We start from the raw sequence: 15,794 nt of genomic DNA, 5'->3' as shown, positions 1-15,794 counted from the left end.
GGACCATATGTGGTGCCAGAGACCAAACCTAGGTTGCTCACATGCAAAGTCTTACCCACTGTACTACTGCTGCCACCATATAATTAAAATAAAATTTTCAGTAACACAGCTTTTTAGAGTACAGCTGGCTTCCCAATAATATGAAATATAAAAACATCTAAGAGAACACATTGTAGATGTAGCATTGTAGAAGTTATCTTAGATTTTAGGCCATACAAGTTAAATTAAAATGAAGAAATGTGCACTACAAAGATAAAATATATTTTTCAATTTAAATACAAACATCAAATAATCACTGTCACTGTCACTGTCATCCCATTGCTCATCGATTTGCTCGAGCGGGCACCAGTAATGTCTCCATTGTGAGTCTTGTTACTGTTTTTGGCATATTGAATATGCCACGGGTAGCTTGCCGGGCTCTCAGAGAGGGGCAGAGGAATCGAACCCGGTCAGCTGTGTGCAAGGCAAGCACCCTACCCACTGTGCTATAGCTCTAGCCCAACATCAAATAATTAGATATGAAAATATTTTGAATATCTCATTGTTGTTTTTCAAGTACTGTGCTATTTCTATTACATTAGACACTATCAGACAGTTGGGGAGATACTTGACTTGCTTGTGAGCAACCTGGGTTCCATCCCAGGCACCAGATATGATCCCTGGGGACCAGGGTCTGTGTTTGATGACTAGCACCCAGAATGGTCTTCTAAGCACATCAGGAGTGATTTTAGAATGCAGAGCCAGGAGAAAATCCTGTGCATGACCCCAAAACAAAAGAACAAGTATTTCTAGGAATAGGTTATTATCAGCATTTTAAAAAATTGCTGAACAATTGTTTCTTTTTTCTGTGCATAGTATGTTTTATAATTTCTATATATTCAATTTTTTAAACCTAGTTTTTCTACTCAAAACAAACTTCTTATTGGCATTAAGTTTAAACAATACAAGTGTTTTCTTGACAATTCAGAGCATAAGCACTTTTTTTATTGCATAAATATATTGTGATAATATGTTTAAGTTAATTGCACATCGTTTTTTTTTTATTACTCAACCTGAACTAGGTCAATAAATTCTGAACTACTTGCTGTAGAATGATTCAAGCCATTATTCTCTAACATATTAACTAAATTAAATTGGAGTGCATATAAATTATGTTCAGTAAGAAAGGCTTCTTGTTGACTTTAGGATATGTGCCTAATTTATGATTTTGTAATAAGCTTATATATTCAAATTTTTATAATGTTTGGCCCGGAACCAAATGGAATTGTGATAAACATATTTTCTTTTGTTTTCAAAGTGATATAAGACTTTATTAAATTCACTAGTCGCTGTGCTTATAGAACATTTATTTTTTAGATACTTTCAATATTTTAAACAAAAGCTAGTTCAAACTTTTTCATTATATTATAGGCCTGATTTATTCAGGAATACAACAGGTTTTCTGTAATCTCACAGACGGTAAGACATTTCTGGTACAGGAATGACTATGCTAATAAAGTTCTGGCCAATGACATAGAAATGACGTCTTCTGGGAAATCTCTGGGAACACTTTTTTATATTTCATTTGATAAAATTATGTCTTGATTATTGAATGCAGCTGTTTTGTTATGATCAGGCTAAAGACCAAGAGTATCATAAAGAGGCTAACTCAGAATCTAGTGTGTATTAAATCCATATACTTACCAGCAAACACCAGCTCTGTGATCCCCTAATAAGTGGACAAAAAATGCCCTGTGGTTTAATCCATTGTCACAAAAGACCATAATTAATTATAAAAAGCAAGACTCACAAATTGCTCATGGTGTACGTTAAATGCAACGTGATCCTATCAACTAATCGATGTTGCCAACATTATGAAAATTTATAGTTTAAAAGCATGCAAAAATAATGAGAAGGTGTTAAATAGGTGATTCCTAAATCAAGAAAGAACTTTATAAAAATAAATATGCCCTATGAGTTTGGTGAAAATTGCTACCTTTATTATTACAACTAAATTTCAAGCTATGGGCAATTTATTTGACTTTCAAACTTGGACAATTTCATTAAGTGTCAAGTGAGCAATTGGAAAGCCAGTATAATTTGGCTGAAAAAAAGCTGAAATGAGTGCCAAGACACCAGAAAGATGGTGTTGGTTCTAGTCTGATTTTCGGAAGAAGGTTATCACTTCTATATGCAAATTCAAGGTGACAGTATAGATGTATTTGAAAAGTAAATTAAATTTATACTTAAATTAACACTTGTTTTTTCAGATGATTAGCATTCTTTGTTCATATTGATTATAAATATTAAGTCTTTCTCTACGTGGGTTCAACTCAGTAAAAGTTGATCTGGAAACTGAAAGTTATATTTGAACTGGAAACTACATTAACATTTAAGTCATGGGAGCATGATAGGTGTGGAAAATGGTAAGAACTCAGCAAAAACACTTATACAAAGAGTTACATAGACTTTTTATCAAACCAGAATACCTATAAAAAGCAATAACAAATGGGTTAGAGAAATACACTGCAATTGGGATAGTGGCCTAGCAGGCAGCTGACTTGGGTTCATTCCCCAGCACAACATATGCTCTCCTGCCAAGAGTGACTCCTGTATACCATCATTCAGATTTGGCTCAAAAAACAAAACAAAATACAACCAAGAGAAAGCAATAATAAAAAACAAACAAAAATGATTCATAGTCATCTTTTCCCTCCTGCTAGAGATTCACCAACTAAACCCTCACACCAAAACAGGAATAGTTTACCGTGAATAAGTTATGCCTGTTTCAAGTTCATCTATAATTGTGAAGTCAGTAAAAAAAACTCTAATTTTTAAAAGCAGAATTCTTGTTTTTTTATTATACATTATGCCAAATAGAAAACATGCTCAATAATAGATATCTAATAAATTCTGTGGGTATGCCAACAAGTTTCCAGCATCATCTGAAATAATTGTAAATGAAGGCAACAATTTAATTTATTTAATTTGTATTTTTAAGTACGTTTCTTACTTATATTGACTATAATGGAATAGTACACATTTTTTTTCCATTACTGCAAAGTAAATAAATTGACATAGGAATATATTAGTTGTGCAGGTTTTCTCATCTACAAAATGAGGATCACTTGATTCACAAGTAAAAACAAAATAAATAATCTATAAAAACACCTAACACAATAGTTAGTATTTGGTAGCTCTTAAATAGTGGTTACTCACAAAAAGAAAATTAAAAGGTACAAAAAGCATTAATTGGACAAATTTTTTATATTTCTTTAAACATTTGTCCTTTGTGACTCAACTTCATAATACTAGGTATATTACTGTTACTATTGTTTTCCTATACAGGGTACACTGTATCACTGTATCACTGTCATACCATTGTGCATCAATTTACTGGAGTGGGACTAATAACATCTCTATTACACTCAGCCCTGAGGTTTTAGCAGCCTTCATTACTCATCTTTCCCAGTGATTGGAGGCTCTTTCAGAGTCAGGGGAATGAGACTTGTGGTTACTGTTTTTGGCATATCGAGTATGCCACGGATAGCTTGCCAGGCTCTGCCATGTGGGCGAAATACTCTCTGTAGCTTGTTGGGCTCTCTGAGAAGGGTGGAGGAATTGAACCCGGGTCGGCCATGAGCAAGACAAACACCCTAATCACTGTGCTATAGTTTCTGCTCTACTAAATGATACAATTTGCATTTTAAAATGTGGGCAGTAGGATATAGACATAGTAAAGGAGTTAGGGCACATGCATGGACAGATTTGATACCCAAAACCACAAGACACCCTACCTGGCTGTGGTGGTCCATGTGGTCCCAATAATGCAAGGTAGGAAAAACACCACAGCCTCTGGTCCTAGCATTAAGCCACCAGCCTAGTTGTACTATATCTATTTCCTACAGTCCACACTTTAAAACCAACCTGTATCATTTAGTAGAGCAGAAGCTATAGCATCGTGAGTAGGGTTTTTGCCTTGCACGCAGCTGACCCGGGTTCGATTTCTTCATCCCTCTCAGAGATCCTGACAAGCTACTGAGAGTATTCCACCCACATGGCAGAGCCTGGCAAACTACCCGTGGCATATTCAGTATGCCAAAAACAGTAGCAACAAGTCTCACTGTTCTCTATGTCATATATTAACTTCATCAAAGTCATATAACCAAAGGATTTGTATGTTTAACCCAATCATCAGATAGAATATAAGGATTGATATGTATATGAACTTCATCTAAATACAAATGTTCAAATAGAGGAGACTATAGACTCTTTAAGAATTCTAGGCAAGTTACATACCCATGATTAAAACTGGTAAGTTACTTCATTTGCTACATAATCATATTGTTTCTACTTTCCAACAGTCAAACAAACAAAAAAAGAACATGAAAGAATATCACCAAAAGTTTAAAATGTATCTCATTGAACAACACCCTAATAACAGACTCTTAAATACATTGAAAGCCCTGAGTGGGATCAATTTAGGAAAAACCCTATAAAACTAAATTTTCAAAATCAAGTTGTGTGCAGTCCCTTTCTGGGGTTACCTGTATCTCAACTTGAGATGTGTAATTCTTTTTCTTTTACTTTCTAGGTATACTCAGTTCTCTCCCATCAAGAGAAGCAACACTCTTTAAACTTTTTTCTCTCTGTTACAGTCTCTCTCTCTCTCTGTCTCTCTTTCTCTGTCCTTCTGTCTGTCTCTGCCTGTCTGTCTCTCTCTGTCTCTATCTCTGTCTCTCTGTCTCTGTATCTCTGTCTCTCTGTCTCTGTCTCTCTCTCACTCTCCCCCCTCATATTCCCTAAAAAAATAACTTACCTTACCATTTGTTTCCTTGTTTCCTTCTGAAATTCCTTTCTGAGGAAAGACAATGATCCTGGGCATCCTGGGTGGCTGTCAGGATTTCTTTATTTCTTCAAAGAGCAATCTCTTTCTCTAGTTGAAGCCTTAGCTCCTTAAGAACTCTAGTGTTGGTGATCAAGCCTCCAGACCACGTAGATCTAAAGGATCTCAGGCGCAGATGGTGGGGCACTATTGCAAGGGCTCAAGACGCTCTGTATCAGCTCACGTACACCATGTACTTCTTCAGGGACACCCAGATGGATCAAGAAGGAAGGTGGTAATACTCTACTGAAGTTGGCCACTACTTACCACCACATTTAACACCAACATCACTATGAATTCAGCAGCTTAGGTCAAGAAAACCAATACAAGTTAAGAGATTACTCGCCTGATCCAGTATATATTGAGCAGGAGCAAGATCCTGAGTTATTTATTCCCCTAAAACTAAAACCAACTAAAACTGTCAGATAGTCCTTGAGTAGGGAGTGACCCTTCTTCTTTCCGTCATTGCTGGGTCTGAGTACTATAAATATTGAAAAAATATCATTTTTACATGGACACCTAAGAGTATAATGGTATTATCTATTCTAAACAATTAAAGATGCTTTTATCCCATATGTTACTTGAACCACATTGTAAGTAGATATTATGTGAATTTTCAGTTGCTTTTGGTAAGTGGAAAACCAAGACCCCCAAATGAGTATAACATGTGCAGTGATACTCTATCTTAATGAAAGCAATAATAGAAGCCAGAATTGTCAGTTTCTCTTCTATTATTCCAATAGCTTTTGTGGTTTTAGCTGGCAGTTCTGTGGGTTGCATTGTTAAATCTGAGTTGAATCTTTTGCTATTATGTCTCTTTGGAGTTTTTAATATTCCTTATTTTCTGTTTTTTTCTTAAACAGACAAATATGAATTGAGTATTGTGGTTATTGTTTATAGAGTTTAGCTAGTAGATAATGAAAATGTCTTTTGAAAAAAGTACCATTCTATTAAGCTGAAAGTGGGCTTTGTTCTCTTGATAACTTTTTGACATTGAGACTGCCAAGTGGAGATGGATTTGTATTTTAAATGCTTTGAAGTTGGGACAATTTAAATAAGAGAAATTTTAAATGTTGCATTAAAACACAGCAAATTCCTTATGCCTGAAGCAGATAAGGTAAAATAAAATTCTGAGTACTTCTTTTTAAAGCTGTTTAAAATTGAAATGATATGGTGTTTATGTGTCATGAGTTTTAAGGTGTAGTGACATGATTAACTGAGAAGTGAAAGCTTTAATGCTGATTGATAACATCATTTTTATTGAGTTCTAATAGTTTGAATATGTATGTTGGGGTTTTAGAAATCTATAAACAAATCTTATTTGGCAGAATCTTTCCTATAGAGATGAATATTTTTAAAATGTCTCATTCTTATATTTCCTCCTCATAATTTATGCAGATAAAATCAGTTTATGCAACATTGACAGAACTCTTGAATAAAGAAGAAAATAGCAAGATACAATCTAGAGGAAAAATAGATGGAAAAGTATGGGACTACTTCTTTTCTTCTTCCAGTTTCAGGCCAAAAAATAACCAAGTTTTCAATTTTTTTAATTAAAAATTTATTTATTTTAATATAGACAAAATTCACAAATCTTGATACAATTTTAGATTTGAAATTGATTAGATAGGGTTGTTAAGATCTTATCTAAGAATTTATTAAGCTGCTTATTGCTAGCTAAGCCGTCTGTGTTAGCTCTGCTTGTTGAGTTTAGTTGGCTCATATGCTACTTCCCCATCCAATTTGGTGGGATGTTAGTATTATAGAGTCTGAAGATGTTGCTCCAGAAAATCTAGAACACTTAACGGGATAGTGAATTTTCATGACTATGGTGGGTGAATGTGGGTGTGAATCCCAGGGTTTCCAGAAATACAAGGAGAATAGGGTGAGTGTGACAGGATGCCCACCACCACTCCAGAGTTCTCCACTTGGACATTGTGGCAACTGAACTTATTCCTAATTATGTGTCTCTGAAGAGAATATTCACAAATCGCTGGAGTTAAGCACTTGCTATGGATGCAGCTACCAGAGCTTCAGCAGGGCCGATACTCAGCTTGCCACCTCCAGAGGATGCCCTAGAATTTTCAACTTTGGGGACTGGCTTTTCAATGAATTTTAATTGCTTGGTTTGTGTCTCCTGGGAGATTTAGTGGGAAACTGGTAGAGCAGGGCCATGTGGTCAGTCAACAGGAGGCAGCTGGGGGAGGAGGGTTCCAGGTCTTTATTTTAATTCACAAGAAGAAAGACACACAAACAAAACTCTGACCTGAGCAACATGCCGTGGTGATTTCTTCAGACCCTAATTATTAAAATCTTAGAATTCCTAGTGTGTGCAGCCACTCTTGTGGCCGTGCAACCTTATTTTATATCCATAATAACCAATACAAAACACATTGTCTAGCAGTGCATTTTCGGCAGGTATGAGGGGTGGTAGACTAGTCTCAATATATCATAGGTAACTAAAGTAGAGAGAGAGCATTTTGCAAATTATCTGCCACACAGGCGGGGGGTGGGGTAAGATAGGGGGGATACTGGGGATTTGGGTGGTGGAAAAGGTGCATGGGTGAAGGGATAGGTGTTTGATGACTGTATGATCGAAGCTCAGACATGAACATTTATTACTGTAACTCACAGTGAATTAATAAAAGAAAAAATAAAAGATACCAAAGCAGAAAAAAAATACACATCTGGTTTCTAGAAGTTTACATTCTAGTGAAAATGCAATGACAGGAAAGGGGAAATAAAATATTGGCATACAGAATCTGGAAAAAACCCGAATGCCCCAGAACGGATGACTGGTTGAGGAAACTTTGGTACATCTATACAATGGAATACTATGCAGCTGTTAGAAAAAAGGAGGTCAAGAATTTTGTAGTCAAGTGGATGGGCATGAAAAGTTTCATGCTGAGTGAAATGAGTCAGAAAGAGAGAGACAGACATAGAAAGATTGCACTCATCTATGGTATATAGAATAACAGAGTGGGAGACTAACACCCAAGAACTGTAGAAATAAGTACCAGGAGGTTGACTCCATGGCTTCGAGGCTGGCCTCACGTTCCGGGGAAAGGTCAACTCAGAGAAGCGATCACTAACTACATTGTAGTCGAAGGCCATGTGGGGGAAGGGAGTTGCGGGCTAAATGAGGGCTAGAGACTGAGCACAGCGGCCACTCAACACCTTTATTGCAAACTACAACAGCTAATTAGAGAGAGAAAACAGAAGGGAATGCCTTGCCACAGTGGCAGGGTGGGGTGGGGGGGAGATGGGATTGGGGAGGGTGGGAGGGACACTGGGTTTACGGGTGGTGGAGAATGGGCACTGGTGAAGGGATGGGTTCCAAACTTTGTATGAGGGAAGTATAAGCACAAAAGTGTATAAAAAAAATAAAATAAAATAAAATAAAATATTGGCATAATAATTATATATTTTGAAGAATTCCATTGATATGTAAACGATAAATCTCAGATATTTATTTTATTTTATTTCTGTTGTGTGATGAGCTTTTGTTATTTTATAAAAATTGGTTATTTTAGGACACACTGAAATATGAATGAATTATGTAGTCTTTGAGTGTTCTAAATTACACACATTAGGTCATTGTTGAAAAAAAAAAAACAAGACTCACAATAAGTAAAACATATCACCTGCTCATTGTCTTTCCTACATTTAAATAAATGGGGACTCAGAAAGTCTATACAGTGGTTAGTTGTGTGTGCATACCATTCATAGGACCTGGACCGAGCCCAGGACCATATGGTACCCAGAATCTCCCATGCCTGAATACCATTGCATCTTCAGGCCCTTCCACTGAAACACTAACCTAGTTGACTGAGGATTGCTACTAGGGCCTCTAAGTCTTCTGTACACTGCTTGAGAGGTAATGACCTGACCCCCCCCAAAAAAAAAAAACTATCTACTAATAATGGGTCTGGAGATGGTTTAGTGATAATAGTGTGCATGGAATGTGACCCTGCCACTTTTGCCCTCTGAGGTGCTCAGCTCAGCAAGTCAGTTCTGGTCAGTAGCACAGTGACCAACTGTGTGCCAACAATACAACTCAAGTGTACTAGACCTGTGGGCACTGAGTACAGGTATATGAGCGCTGTAATCACGTGCAGAGCACCTTGACTAAAGGAGTGAAACCCCTCCATTTGCTCTTGACAAGCACCGCAAGAAAAACGAGAGCTTTTGTGTATATGCACGACCACATAGACCAAGGGGAGTAAAGGGGAGAGAAGGTGAGAGCAACCTACAAAAACTGACGTCATTCATTCACCTTACCTTCTTTCTTATTTCTTCTTTTGCTTACAGTTCTACTCTGGAATTTTCTACTATCCGGCTTATCCATTTCTGTGGACTCTAAAGTAAGTTTCTGGAAAGTGATTCACATTTTCCTTTTGATTTATATTTAAGATAAACATGGATGTTTCTTTGGGAAAAACAGTCTGTGAAAATATAGTTCATCATCTTTCCCATAATAAAACTGATAATATTAGTTATTATTATCTTTTGCCAGTAAATATTTTCCTGGACCTATGCTCTGATTTCTTGGCTACTATAGACTCCATTTGCTTGATTGTCATTTTCAGTGTTTTAGGTAATATCAGATCTTGCTGGAGGTAATATATTCTAACATAAACTTTTATTGACCCTGTACAAGTATTTTAATTTAAAAAATCAATAATTGTAAAATAAAATATGCCAAATTGATCAAATCTACAATTCTGTCAATATAGAGAGTTTATTTAATGTAAGTTTCTAACATATAACAACTCAGACTGACTAGACTTTTAGCATCCCAGAATAAGACCTACACTTAAAAGTTCATTTATGCATTTGTAAAATTTATTGAATTAATGTCCCCAACTCAAATACCAAAAATAAAACATACCTTAGAAGAATTTCAGTCTAATTGGAGGAATGTATAATCTTCTTTTGCACCACATCAAGCTCTCAAGAAAAGAAAAAAAAACAGTAGAATAATTTAATATGCACTAAGAAATGCGAAAGGCTCCTTTGTCTCAATTTATTTTCCCTTAGAAATTTTTAAGTATTACATAATATTCTGATATTAATTGTTCTAAAGCTTCCCTGCATTTTTCTTTCAGACATGCCAGATGCATCCATGAACACAAATTGGAACAATTCAAAAATCTCTGTGTTAATCAGTAACTACCTTAGTGCACATGTAGTCCCTTTAGCCCTTTTGATTTAATAATGTGCTTGTAAGGGAAAATGAGCCTGCTGAATACATCTCTACCTCCTCTTGCCATGTTACTTTAAAACAATCTTTGAAATACTGCTAGTTCTATAACCACCTATATCACTGGGAGCAGAAATATCTAGCAAAGGCTCTGTTTTCCACCTTTGAGGAAGGAATGAAGTGGGTTATATTTCTCTCTTTGGCACTCTTTCATCCCTGATCTCTAAAGCGGATTAACAGCCACAGTGTGTAGGTTAAATAGGCAAAATAGTTTGCAAAGGCAGATTAGATTGTTTCCTGTAAATCTACCTGAAGCTGCCCTGGGGATCTGTAACTAGCTCCTCCTCAATCTCCATGTCAAACTACTAGACTCTAGGTAGGATTATCACCACAGGTTAAAGAAAACAAATCCTTTATAAATAACAGTGGGGTTCAGGCATTTTGGGTGGCAGCCAGCAAGTGTCCTGCCTAAAGAGTCTCTGAGTAAAGCTTGTGAGGAAAGGAAGCTGTCAGGTTGCTTTGACTGAGAGAGTCTGTCTGTGAGGAAACTTCTGGAGTAACTTCAGTCATTACACATTTGGAAAGGGTTTCACACAAAGATATTTTGTGCATGAATGGTCCAGAGGAATAGGTTTCTGGACCAACTGGTGTGTAGCTAATTTTAAAGAGTCAGTTTACCATAACAATTATTTTATGGGCGGCAGAGCAGATCTCATTAAAGAAGGAAAGGAATCGTAAATTAGAGAAGCAAACACATTAATATGCCTAATGCAGCCTCTCTTAACACCACAAATAGGATTAAGGACACAATTTTGTTTATTGCTCCTTTCTCTTTATTTCAAAAGTAGAAATGAATATTTAGTGAAGATTTTCAGCTACAGAACCTTTTAGCTCCTTTTGTTGGTCCCTTCCAAACTCTTAGGAAAATCTACTAGCCTGTCCAAAAAATTGTCCAAGGGGTCCAAATTATTTGATTTGCTCACTCAATTTTCATAACCTATTTTGTTTGATAGAAATACTTTAAATTCTCTGTATTAGTATTTAATTTCTCCAATGGCCACTCATTTTCTTCTAAAATCTGTTTTGGAATTAGACCAGGTTGCTTAAGGCTGCTCTTGTTAGCAATTAAAGAGCATAAAATATGTTTGTTCCATTGATATCTTTTTCTGAACAAAGCTCAGAATTTTCAGTCTAATTTATTTGTCTTATTTAAATCTACAGGGTTTTCATTGTATTATTTCAAGGATGCTTAAAACTTTCACTGTTTCTGGTTGATCTATTCTTTTCTCCTCCTGAGCACTTTCCCAAAACAATAAATATTTTCATCTGTAGTTCTTATTTTATCCAGGAAATCATGGTGACTATCTATGTAATGTACAAAAGCTGTTGAATACATTTAAAATATCCTAAATTTTAAGGAAAGTTATCAAGATTCTTTTTTATAAATTTGATGTTATCTCCTATGTGTTGTTAATCTCAGGGTTCCTCCCAAGCACGGCTCAGGGAAACCAGAGTCACCACATCCATTTTGTCAACAGGGCTGAACAGTAAGGTCCCATTCGTGACCTGAGATATGTAGCTACTTAGACCCTGGGATACTAAGGAAGACCAAGGCCACCCTAGAAGAGCTTGTGGGACTCGGAGCCACAGCAGTCAGTGATCAGAGATTTATAGGACTGCAGCTGGGGTGCTGGGGTGCCATGCTTTAACTTGTTAGAGTGAAAGGAACCACTGAGCCATCTCTCCAGCACCAATGCCATAAATATGACTGGAATATTTCTTTTCTATATTTCTTTCTATAGAAATATAGAGAGGGCATTAATCACAACACGCCGTTTTCAACACTGGAGAAGAACTGTTCTTTGGAACATGCAATAGTAGAGACATTGGTGGTGTTGCTGTCCTCATCAACATGAACTTGTCCATGAGCATCAATTCATTCAAATGCCTAATAACCCAAATTGGATGCTTACATTTGAATAGATGTGGCTCATTGCTGTCAGTTTCTATCTTCGTTTTCTACACACCAACATCCAATTATAACAAAGAAGAAATTGAGAAGTTCTACATGAAGCTGGAAAAGTTCTCAAAAGAAGACCACACATTCTACACGGTCATTGTCAGTAATTTTAGCACCAAGATAGGACTGAGAAGGTCACCAGAAGAACTTCACATCGGAATCCGAAGCCTAGAATGGAATGAACAGGGTGAGAGACTGTCTAAGTTCATCAAGTTGACCAAGACCGTCCATGGTAACTCTCAGTTCCAGAAGGCAGAATCTAAACTTTGGACGTTGGAGTCTCCTAGTAGACAAATTCCACAATAAAACTGATCACACCACATTCAATCAGTGGTTTTGCCTGACCAATGTCATTGCTGTCCCCAAATTCCAAATGAAATCAGATCATCGCCTTCTTCATGTGAAATTATGCTTCACAGAGTGGGGAGAAAGGGCTGCAAAGTTTAAGAAGATAACTCTCAGAACGATCGCTGACTGGGAGCACTTTAGCACTATTGCGGCAATATGGGAAGATGCCATCCTTGATAACATTGATGAGGAATACTATCAACTGGTTGAGCACTTCTATGATTGTGCGAGGAATGCCATGAGACAGAAAGCCACAAAAAAAAAAAAAAAAAAAAAAAAAAAAAAAAAAACTCCTGTCTTTGGAAAGTCTCAAGCTCATTCGCCAACTTGGTTTGGCATGAGCCTCAGGCAACCACAAGCTAAGATCTGAGCTTGCAAAGCTGTGCATGGAAGCAATAAAGGAAGGCCTCAAAGAGAGAACAACTGTGTTGGCCGATGTGGCAGAAGCCGGGAAAAGTATTCGCAAATGCCTGTCTGTCCTTCGCCAACTATAAGACCAAGATGACTGTCCTCTGACATCCTGATGGATCTATCATATGATCAAGCTATTCAGGTCACCCAAAAAGTATTTGATAGAGCTATGCTTGGAGTATCACGTTTTACTCAAGTGAAAGAAGGAATCAGGAGTTCTGACCTTTGTTGACGATTAAGAATCAGGGATGGTTTCTCATTTGCCAAGACGTCGAAAATCAGATGGGCCGTATGTAATGCAGTTTGGAGACAACAGCTGGATTAGAGCTGTTACCGACTGTATTCCATGGGACATCAAAAGAAAGTCTGGCCGCCCACCTATGAGATGGTAAAACCTGAACGAATGGTTTGAGGCTCTTCATGTTCCTAGAGCAAGCAGACACCATTGGACTACATTAGCATGCAACAGGTAGGAATGAAGATGTTACAGGTGCCTGCTCGAGCAAATCAATGAACAACAGGATGACAAGTATTCAAGTGATTTCTTTCTATTTCTTTTCTATATTTCTTTCCTATGTTAGGTGGTGATAGATTTAATGTTATGGAGCCTAAACTTAAATAATTTTGGAGGTTGTCACAAAACTAATAAAAAAAAAACCCTACAGAACAAAATTTTACAAATTGAATATTGTTTAAGAAGAACAAACTTGAGAATGCATTGTTTGAGGCCCCTTCCTGAAACTTGGATGGATGGTACCTGTTTTAAGAAGATGCACCGAAGCCTATGACTCTATTATCTATATGAGAAATCTATTTTCAAACTCACTGGAGAGAGATGAGAATATAGAGATGATGACGATCCATGAGGAACATATTTATGGATTTCACTCTGGGGAAAATAATGATTTAAACCTTATCATCAAACAACATCTCTGCTCTTATTCTATTCTGGGTAATCCACTTATTTTCCCTGCATTATTTGATCTCCTTCTAGGTCTCTATGTCTTGATTTCATACACTGCTTATGATATATATATATATGTGTGTGTGTGTATATATATATGCATATATATTTTTTTCTTTTCCATCCCATCACAATATCATTTCCACTTTAGCCTTAGTAAGATTCTAGCTTAATCAATTAGTAACTGTTTGTGATAGACTCATTATTCCATAGATAACTATAAACTCTTAGGAAAGAGAACTGTGAGCATTATTCCAAGTATAATGGCTCTTTCCAATTTATATGCAGTTCTAAAGTTACACGAGGTAAAAAGACATTTTTACAGTAATACATTGACATTTTCATGACTCTCACTTCAGCTTTTCTGGAATTCCAGTTACTCTCAGATTTTTCCCAAAAGAAAAAGTGTCAGTACAAGCATGTAGCAGAAGAAACATCCATGTGAAACTCTTGGCTCCTATGATACCTTTGCTTAGACTCTATTTTGATACAATTAAATTCAGTCATTGTCATTATGAAAAGGCATAGTTTTTTTTTCCCAAAGATCTTACCATAACTGTGTTGTGTAACAAAGTCTACAAAGAGGCTACTTTGTTCAAGGTCAAACTGAGATGTGAATCAAACAAAAATTACTGATAGCTTTGATAAAACAACTGGAACTTCTTCAAAAGCTAGAGTGGTTTGTGCCCAATTTACCATTGCTAAGAGTAGGCATTGTCCCAAGTTTGCAGTGAAGTATGAAGCACACAGTAAAGAAAATACTCCACCACTGCTCATCCTCATATTTTATATGAAAACTTTAAGCACATGTAAAGATAAAATAAGTTTTAGTAAAGTGATGTGTAATGACTACTTGAAGTAACTACTTTTTAAAAATTGCATTTCAAAACATGTTTACCTACATACTAAAAACCTTAATATTTATAGTATTAAATCTAGAGTTAAATGCATTATATTTTGGAAATTAGAATGGACAAAATAGTAATTATTTTATTTCTTGTGAAATACAAACATTTTGTTCATCATTACTTGTTTCTATCTCTTTTTCAAAAAAATTTACTGCACTCTTTGGGCTGGAACTTTCTCATTTATAATTAAGTTCATATTGCATTACAGAACTCACTAAGTTATTCTGCTGATCATATCTATTATCTACATCTTAACCTCAACTCTGGATGCTACTATAGATAATTCTAATCTCAAATGCCAATCCATTTCCATGGGTACAACTTCGAATCTGATACTATCAGGGTATAATCTACTAGTGATATTCTTAGGCAATACTCTATGGCATCTCTACACATTATCCTCTCTTAGTTTATTTTAAAAGTTTTGATTATCAAAATATGTTACCAGCTAAAGATAGCCTATATTTTTATATATAATTTATGATTAATATAACATAAATACAATAGCTTATGCCACCTTCTCACACCACCCCCGCCCACACACACAAACAAACAAACAAAAACATTCTGTAATAGCAAATAATTTTTTTCTCTACTAAGTGCAGATTTGGTTGCATTTGGTTGTGATGAAATAGTGATTCCCTGAGGAAAACTTCGCACATTGTTGCTAGAAATATTTTTCCAATCTGATGCTTCCTGAAGTCTAAGTTTCTTAGCTCTGTGCCTGGGTTCTATTGGTGCCTGTTTGCATCATTCCAACAAATTTTGAAACCTCCTCTAGATCTACCAGCATGCTAAGTTATGTTTAAATATTTCTGTGAGTCACTTAAATCACCTTCTTTTCCTTTTTATTCATGTCCTTGACTCACATCTTCATATATTTTAACTAATGTTATTTCAAAATCCCTTGGGGATTGAAGCCATAGAGTGGCAGTCCCCAAGGACTTGCCTTGCATGTTTCCTACCTAAACTTGATCCCCAGAATCACATACTATACCCCCAAACTGCCAGGTTTGTTTTTGGGGCCACACCTCACAAGACTCAGGGATTACAAGTGTATCTGGTCTCAGGAATCA

Source organism: Sorex araneus, chromosome 1 (assembly GCF_027595985.1).
Source record: "Sorex araneus isolate mSorAra2 chromosome 1, mSorAra2.pri, whole genome shotgun sequence".
Lineage (NCBI taxonomy): Eukaryota > Metazoa > Chordata > Mammalia > Eulipotyphla > Soricidae > Sorex > Sorex araneus.
This window is presented reverse-complemented; position numbering follows the sequence as displayed.